Raw genomic sequence first — 6000 nt, 5'->3', positions numbered from 1 at the left:
TGATTTTTTTATCAAAGTCGCAAACCTAATAGGAAAAAGGTTAACTAAACACCTGTGGACGAATAGCAATATTTTTATGAAATTAATAAGCTCCCAAGCCAACCGCACATGTCATAGCATCTGTACAAAAATTTATTAATATCACGAATATCAGAAAATAATGAATAACAATATTAATGGTATGGTCATATTAAATTTATAGTAATTTATAGTATTACACAAATTAAATTACACGTCATTTTACATTCTTATTTTGTACGGCATCTGTGGACGAATAGCAAAACTATTATTACAAGATGTTGACCTTCCCAAGATTCCCGCACGAGGCAGGAGTGAGTTGTTCATCTCAGTAATTTTTCTTTTCTTCTTGTTTTAGTTTGACACTTTGCTTTGTGGGTATAACTTTGCTTATCCTTGTATTCATCATAACCTAAAAGTTTGCGCTACTGAGATTTGTTTTACAATGTAAACAGTGATTTTATCTTTCGCCTCCGTCGTTTAATTAGCATTGTGCAGATTTGTGTTTCTCGGTGTTACATTTTGAATATACCGCGTTATCTCTAGGTCGTAGATGTTTTGATTTGTGACGATTACCTAAGAAATTGAAAGTGCTTAAAAAATAGAATAAAATCGCCTCTAAAACGTAAACATTGGCTAAATTTATACCACCTGGAATTTCGTTTTCGTTTCTCGCTCGAGTTTTACTTTATTTATTCAATAATAGTGGGATATATTACGTAAAATCGACTTCCAAATAAAGTTTCGCGAATTGTTTTTTCGTCTGCCAGTGATCGGTTTGACACACTTTTGAAGTTGACCACTTAAAAAATCTTGTATTGCTCTCAGGTATCAATAAAAATATTTACTGCGGCGTTTTTAGCAATACAAAGAAAGTTTTTTGTGTGTTAAAATCATTGCGATCGAGAATAATACGTCGATTTTTTATAGGAAAACTGACTTGCATCTTCTTTTATTGTGCATGATATTATAATCAGCTGTTTGTGTGGTCACAAATCATAATATTTACCTGTGAATTTATAGATAAATGGTGTCCATAGCCGTCATTGTGAATAAAGTTTTATAATAACGATATCAATAACGTGTTTTGTGATATTTAAAAGTGAAAGTTTCCGAAAAGGATTAAAATTGAACATGTGAGTAGTAAAGCAAATTCTTTTGTTTATTTATTTTTTATTTAAAAAATGGAACGACGAGAATATTTAAAAAAAAAATTCTACCTACCCTTTGTACCTAGGTACCTAATAACTATGAATATACTTCATAGTATTGTCACAAAGCTTGATTCGATGTAAATTAAAAGGATTAAGAAACTACACATTTTTATTTTCAGTATTTAGTAAGTTCGCTGCCTGATTTCCAGGTTCTTCTATGTCACTTTCAGTAAAATGTTCAGGAGAGCAATTTGAAAGTTCACATTGAAATAATAAATTGTACCACCGTATCTATAGTCTAAGGTACCACCAATATATATATATCGCTGTCTGATTCCCAGGTTGTTCTATGACTAGGTATGTCATTTTCTGTAAAATTCTCAGGAGAGCAATTTGATAGTTCACATCGAAATAATTTCACAACCTATAGGTATATAATAAAAACTGTGTTCTGCTTCTGCATATTATAAAAGAATAACCTATTTTCGAGATTATCGACAAATGCGTTCATAATTTTTATATTCTGACTAATGTGTTAAACAGAGTTCTGGAAGTAGAACGAAATGGCACTAAAAAGTCATTTAAAAAAAAAAATGTGAAATAGAACAACCTGAAAATCAGGCAGCGAGCTGTTATCTTCTGATCTTATTTATAAGATTCAATTGATTATTTATTATTATTCTCTATTAAAGCTATTTACAAACATTTTATATACGAACATATTGTGTATATATGTACTTACGAACAATTCATAATATTATGTTTTGATACAGATGTCCATATATTTTTTGGCAGTGACGTCCCTAGATAAAATGCCGCCCCATGTTTTTATACAGTATTTTTATCATCCTTTCATGTGTCCAATATCTAAGAAATGTCTCGTATGGATACATTACTAACAAAATATCAGACTGTAATTATTCGCAAATCTGCACGTGTCGTTTCTGGTCATCGAATGGCAACGAAAGTAAACTAGACATCGCGAACCCGACAAAACCAGTTAGCTGATTTTTTTAATGGAAAGATAATTTCGTTATTATTAAGTTTAGGTAGCTATTTCTATGTATTCCAAATGATTCTCCTCGATTTGCCGCCCCTCGACAAACTGCCGCACCCAAGTATGTGTATATGGAAGCGATGCAAAACCTTTCTTATAAATCGTGACAGTTTTCTTACTTATTTTATAATTCTGTGTCTCCCGAGTTTCTAAGAGGGAAGAAACTGACAAAGTGCTTATTTTAACTCACAATTTGACATAGGTACACAGTGACGTCCCGTGGGGGTAGGCAGATTGAGCGTCGCTTGGGGGCGGCACTTACTTGAAGGGCGGCAAATCGAGGAGAATCATTCAGTATAATATATAGAAATAGGTACCTACCTAAACTTAGTAATAACGGAAATATCTTTCCATTAAAAATTGAGCTCACTTGTTGGAAACAAAATGTATTAATTAACATAAAAGGTTTAACAGGTCGGGTTCGCGATGTCTAGTTTACTTCCGTTGCCCTTGGACGTCACGTACACGATGACCAGCAATGACACGTGCATATTTGCGAATTAATGGCATTTAAATTAGATTTAGTGGTATATATTTTGTTAGTAATGTATCCATACAATACATTTCTTAGATATTATTGTCATGAAAGGATGATAAAAAATACTATATTATAAAAATGGGGCGGCATTTAGGCGCTGCTTAGGGGCGGCATTTTGTCTAGGGACGTCACTGTAGGTACATTCATTGTTATATGCGCCGCGCACCACGCGATGTCCACGTAAATATAAGTTTATCTACTCTATACTACAGCGTATGCCGTATACGAATGATATCTGTCGAGCATAATGAAATATCTTTATTATAATTACGTACCTACCTATTTGAAGTTTTTTACCTCTAGAATTCCTACTTCCCTCGGTCCATCGCCACGTCATACGCATCAAACCATGTGAGGTCTAAACAGCTCTTCTTTCTCTTCTTCGGCCATATCCGCCCCTTAGTTGGAGCATATGGACACGGGCGCCTCCAAGTATCCCTGTCGCTCGCCAGTCTTCTTGCTTCGTTCCAGGTCAAACCAGCATCCCGTAGTTCCGCCGTATACTTACACTCTATAGATAGTATTTAGCGGCCTTCCAGGACGCCGAAATGCGGTCGGCTTGAAGAACAAGCAAGCCAGGTTGAGGTTCTCTTCTGGCATCCGCAGCACGTGGCCGAGCCAGGTCCAACGTCGCCTCTTTACTCTCAGCGTGATGAGAGGTTGCTTGGTGCGTTCTCTTATCTCCTCGTTGCTCCTAAAGTCCTACCGCCGCCGCACACCCAGTATCCGTCGCAAACATCTGTTTTCGTAGCTTAGTATACTGTTGCTCTGACCCTTCGTAAGGTGCCATGATATTACGCTACCGTAAAGTAGTATGCCTAGGTAAGCCTAGGTAATCGTGATGATATGCTCCGATTTATTTTCACATTTTTCATTTGGTTGATATGCCGTAATATATGTAGGCTGCGGGTTGTGCGCCACTGGTGTATTGTGATGTCTCGTGGGGTATACAGATTGTGCCCTCTTTAAGGGTGGCATAATATTGTAAGGAAAGGCCAATAACGGAATGATAAGCTAATATTACAATTTTTAAATGGCGGTTTCGCGAAAATGAGATTTTTTTCGTCTGCGGCGCTGATAAAAACGGTTTGCTCTAAACGTGCATGTAAATGTGAACATTTTATAAATTTGTGTTGTGATAGCCGAGGAAAAAAATGTAAGTAGGTATCAAGTAGATAACGAATTTCCATTCAACTTTAGATCAAAAATGAATAGTGCTGCATTTTAAGGATGTTCAATTTTCAAGACTGTATTTTTTCTTTGTTCAATTTTTAACGTAGGTAAGTACTTAGGTTACTAGTTAAACAACCGTTGACTTAAATAGTTAAATTCCGTGTAAAATAATAAATATGACTGCAGTGAGTTGTTTTGTTTGTGTTTTTAACAATCAAATTTGACAATAATTAAGAAAAAAAACACAAAACCGACGCAACAAGAAGTAGACCCACTTGCTTCAGTGTTTCCAAACATTTTGGTGTTCATTCGTAGTTACTTAATAGGTATATATACCTATATTGACCATGTCCGATTCTAAGACGATCATAGGGTCTCCACAGAGTGTAGATTTGTATTAACAGATTTTTGTTTTTACGAGAAATAAATGCTATCCACTTGCTCAACCTATTAAGGTCTATACGCTGACTCCTAACACAAATTGAAAAACAACATGTGTTTTTGGCAGATCCAGGATTCGAATCTGGACCCACGACATTATATGAGGTTAGAGTGGTCGCCAACTAACCTTGCCATTTGGAATAGATTTTTTTGAATTAAACGTGAGTAAACCAGTGCCTGATTTTTACTAATACAATTATACGGTTGCGTATACACACAAATCCTTGTCATTGTGTACAATGGCAAGGTTATCTGGAGGTGTTCTATTCGATTGGAATGATCTGATATTACTATAAGTATGTAGTTAAAATATCCACAAGTAGCCAATTTCTTTCACAAATCTAAAACCGTCAACAGAGTATTATTTCAAACATATGGAGAAGTGTGCCAAAAGATTAGATTACTTAAACTTTATCGGAAAAATCTGTGTGAAAAAGTGTTTTCGATATAATGGTACCTATTTACTTGCAAGCCATCAAATCCAGAACGTCTTTGGGACAACAACCCTTAGTGACAACTATTTATATGATAAACTGGATTAAATATAGATAAGTATAAATACTTTGTATGAAAGGATATTAACATTTTTCCGCCAAAATTGGAGTAGGCATATCCCATGAGCCATGGATGGTCTATAAAGTGGCATTATTGTTTTAATAGAAACCATAATATGTATATACTTACTTAAATTTAATGTTTTAGATTGTTTCTTCATACACTAAGAACATTAATAATCATATTATATACATACATGTGAAATATTTTTGTGGAATAGAAGATAAAGTGTAAAGAATTATTTCATAACGACACCTCTTTTAGAGTACGTATGTTATGTAGAATTCAAAATGCCATAATATTATTAACATTGAAGTCGATTTACCCCACTTGTTTACCGGTTTACTTGTATTAGTTCAATCCGCAGCACCTCATTTATTATCTATTTCCATTGTCAAAAAATAACTTGAAAATAATTTATAAGCTTCGGTAAAAATATATGATCCCTTTCTATGTTTTTTTTTTGTTGCCAAAAATCATTTAAAAAGTAATCCTGAAACCCAGAGCAATCTCGAGGTCGCAAACCGTAGTTGATAAGCAAATTCACCTCTAGATTCTTGCCCATGTGCCCCAGCTCCATATGCGAGATCGTGATGCATTATTATTGTATTAAAATAATAAATCTACGAAACGAGATTTGTATTGGACGACAGCTTAGAAAGTTTCCTAACGACTTGATTATATACATATTGTGAATGTTGCAAGTAAAAAAAAACATTTCTAATTTGTTCATTCGTAGGTACATCAGCATTATTTATTTTTTTTATGCACCGGATGGTCTTTAGTCTTCTAAATATTGATATTTTAAATATATACGAATGTAATATTTAATCTGTACTTGAGAGCCAGTATCAGGCATTAAATAATTCCATAACCACCTTATGAGCCGCTATCCTATTATTTCTTTCTAATTATTATTGTCCTATACTATTTGCGAGCATTACACAAAATATTGTAATCTATGCCGTGCATGTTAGATATAGGATAACCGAATAATTAAATACTTACCATTCCCAAGGTAAGTTTTATTGGTATTACTAATTGTATGGCTGGAACATGCAATC

The 6000-nt window shown here is 34.3% G+C and overlaps 1 protein-coding gene across 2 annotated transcripts in view; it reads left to right on the top strand.

The window, feature by feature from the left end:
- The first annotated feature begins 370 nt into the window (after positions 1–370).
- fdl (beta acetylhexosaminidase fused lobes) overlaps positions 371–6000 on the top strand; it is a 259655-nt gene continuing 254025 nt past the window's right edge. The window contains exons 1-2 of one of the 2 annotated variants that reach the window (XM_085943751.1): positions 375–465; positions 1042–1154. The gene's annotated coding sequence lies outside the window, so the exon portion shown is untranslated. Of the gene's footprint in view, positions 1155–6000 lie in introns of both variants that reach the window. The other variant, XM_085943750.1, reaches the window with a different exon arrangement.

The sequence above is a fragment of the Rhyacophila brunnea genome, unplaced genomic scaffold, assembly GCF_057557595.1.
Source record: "Rhyacophila brunnea isolate RB1 unplaced genomic scaffold, BYU_Rbru_1.0 scaffold_16, whole genome shotgun sequence".
Classification (NCBI taxonomy): domain Eukaryota; kingdom Metazoa; phylum Arthropoda; class Insecta; order Trichoptera; family Rhyacophilidae; genus Rhyacophila; species Rhyacophila brunnea.
Note: the sequence above shows the minus strand (reverse complement) of the source record. Positions and strands in the feature narration are given on the sequence as shown.